This window comes from Coptis chinensis, unplaced genomic scaffold (assembly GCF_015680905.1).
Source record: "Coptis chinensis isolate HL-2020 unplaced genomic scaffold, ASM1568090v1 utg279_pilon_pilon, whole genome shotgun sequence".
Taxonomy (NCBI): domain Eukaryota; kingdom Viridiplantae; phylum Streptophyta; class Magnoliopsida; order Ranunculales; family Ranunculaceae; genus Coptis; species Coptis chinensis.
Window position 1 is genome coordinate 285,337 of NW_028238138.1, and position 3,115 is coordinate 288,451.

Below are 3,115 nucleotides of genomic sequence, written 5' to 3' on the forward strand. Positions count from 1 at the left end.
ACCAAAGTAAGAATCTGTTGAAGTTGTTAAATATTAATTATTATTTGCAACTTTTATGGTAAAGAACAAATTGACACAATTGCACAAGTCCACATACTGTTGTTGGAGAATCCCCAATATATACTAATAATTGATAATATCTCTACAAAAAATCGTCTCATTTAGAAATTTTTAACCTAGTTAAAAATCGTTCTCAATTTTGATTTTTTTTAAACGGTTAAGATTTTACGGTTTTGTAATCATCTTTTGACATAGTTAAACAATATCAAATTAGTTTAAATTTTGTAGAAATGATCTTCATAGTTAGTTAAACACATCCATAAAAAAATAGGTTATAATTAACGTTGTACATAATATTGTGGGGTATAATATAAACTATAGTATAAAAAATGTAGTAAACAGAACCTGCTCATCTACATATGTGTATATATACGTTTGTTGAAAAAAAAACATATGATAAACCATGTTCTTCCTTTTAATTACATGTTTTAAGATCACTTGAATCATGTTGGCTCGGGACATTGGAGATGGTGTCTATAACCATATTCACCCTCCCATATCTATATTGGGAGAAGAAATAAATATTTTATCGATAGAATATATATATATTCACCCTCCCAAAATATAAATATAAATATATATATATATATATATATATATATATATATATATATATATATATATATATATATATATATATATATATATATATATATATATATATATTTTTGTCTAGAGTGCCACTCTTATAGTGACACCCTTATCTCACACTTCTTCGTCCCTTGGATCTCTTCTCTAGATCATCGATCTAATTCACTCAAATATCCGATATTTCAAGATTTTAAAGTATTTCGAAACCAAAAAACGAAAAAAATGCTAAATGTTTGATCATCTCTCACGGTCGCCCTCTTCTTCTCCACTCGTGAAATTTTGAATCTAGAAAAATTGTTTACCAAACAATTAATCAATTTTCTTATCAACAAGAACATTATTCAGTTTCAGAGAACATTATTCAGTCTCAGAAAGTTTCTCAATTTTCGATCTAAGCTTCTTATAACTAGATCTCAGTTATGAACACACAAGAAATTTTCGATCTAAGCTTTTTATAACTAGATCTCTTCGATGAAGCATACGGTTTGGCATACAAGAGAAACTCACCAGGCTCAAAGTCCAATCTCAAGATGTAAGCAATAAAAACCTCAAATCTATTTTATAATATTTATTCATCCTTTTTATTTTTTTATAATGTTTTCTGGTTTTGGATAACATCTGTAAGTTTGCTAAGAAGAGTTTACCACCATCTCAAATCGGTGTGCTTCTTCGTGATTATCACAGTATCGCTCAGGTCAAAAGTGTTACTCGTGCTAAAGATCTTGCATATTCTCAAGTCCCACGGTACTAATCCATTTTGTTTTCTATTTATTTATTCACTTGTTTTTTGTATTTTAGTTTTAAAAATGGTTGCTTTATATTGTGGGGTTGTAGGGCTTGCACCTAAAATTCCTGAAGATCTGTACCATTTGATTAAGAAGCCAGTTGCTATCCATAAGCATTTGGAGAGGAACATGAAGGATAAGGACACAAGTTTAGGCTGATTTTGGTTGAGAGCAGGATTCATAAGCTCACTCGTTACTACAAGAGGACCAAGAAGCTTCCCTCGACCGAAATAGTGAGTGGACTCGCACACATTGTTTAGTTATATACGGTTGTTGTATGCACTTATTAGTATTGATGTCGGATTCATATTTTATATGAACCAATGTTTTGAGAAATAATTGGTGAAGTTTGGGTTTATGGTTGCAAAATTAGAGATCCGGGCTTGGATGCATGTCTCTCGTTTCCACGCTTAAAGAGTAGACAATAAAAATCAATATAAACCTATACATTCCGGGTTCAATGCATTTTAGGTTTAAGCTTCCTACTGAAAATCACTTGGTTCTATGTCAATGCCTCTGGTTATTAGAATATGGTATGTAGTGTCTTAAGTTCTAACTTCTAAGAAATGATTGTATTTTAATGTGAAACTTGGTGTTCCTCCCCTTTATGCGGCTAACTTATTTGCTTATCGCTTTGTTGCCTATTGTTTTAATTAAGTCCGTGGTTATGCTCAAAGGCAATGATATATTTATGTTTAATAATTGTAGATTTAGGTCTTAATCCATAAGTTACCAAAATGGTGCTTGCATGCGTTTTTTGTATTTTTCATAATTGTTCAATGTATAATGAATTATAATAAGTTGGTTCTTGAATGTTAGAAGTCTTGCTTCATTCGTTGTTGTTGGTTCTTGAATGCTAAAACTTAAAAGTCTTGCTTCATTTGTTGTTGTTGGTTCTTTATAGACCATGACTTGTAGGTAGGGACATTTTCCCCGATTTTATGGGAAGGTGGTTCTCAGATTATAAGATCCCGTTCCCATGTATTTTCTCGATTATAACACCCCATCAAACCTCTTTTTGGCTTTTCCGATTTTATTGAAATGGTATCTAGTGCTATGATAATCGAGCTCTTCTTTTATGATGCTATCTTTCACGTGTTGCGTTTCTTACTTATATAAAATCTGTTTTTAGATGCTTGTCTAGCTAGTTCTTCGATGCTTTTCTTTTTCTTTCTTTGTGCAGTGAATCCACCACTGCCAGCACTTTGGTAGCTTAGGTTGAATTCCCTTACTGGGCTGGTGAAGTTCATGTTAAAGGTGTCCGGGAGCTAGTTAGTGTCTTTAGTACCTTAGTTTAATGGGGAATGTTTTTACTTGTTAAACGAAGATTGTTCTATTTAATTTTGTGAGGAAAATGGAAACTATTTTATGTTAAAGAGTATTGTGCTTCTGGTTGATTTTGATTCTCTCAATGGGCATTAAATTTGGTTGATATTTAATCTTGTGATGTGCATCTTTATTCAGTTTTTCATTTGTTTTCTTTACAAGGGTTATTTGTACTTTTTGTGAGGTGTAGTTGCTTGTAAACTTTTGGTTGTGCGGACCATATATATGTATGTCAACGAGTCAGTAAAGTGCTTGTAGGCCAGGAAAGAGTATTTTCCAGGTTAAGTGATATTTTCTTAGACCTGGTCTCGGACCTCCCATTTATATAACCATGGGGTCCTTTCATACAAAAA

General features: G+C 31.9%; 1 long non-coding RNA gene across 1 annotated transcript; it reads left to right on the forward strand.

The window, feature by feature from the left end:
* Window positions 1-935: 935 nt before the first annotated feature.
* Window positions 936-1,566, forward strand: LOC147473336 (uncharacterized). The gene is made up of 3 exons (XR_015210491.1): window positions 936-1,183; window positions 1,336-1,395; window positions 1,486-1,566. It is a non-coding gene; the product is annotated as an uncharacterized LOC147473336 (long non-coding RNA).
* The last annotated feature ends 1,549 nt before the right edge of the window (window positions 1,567-3,115 follow it).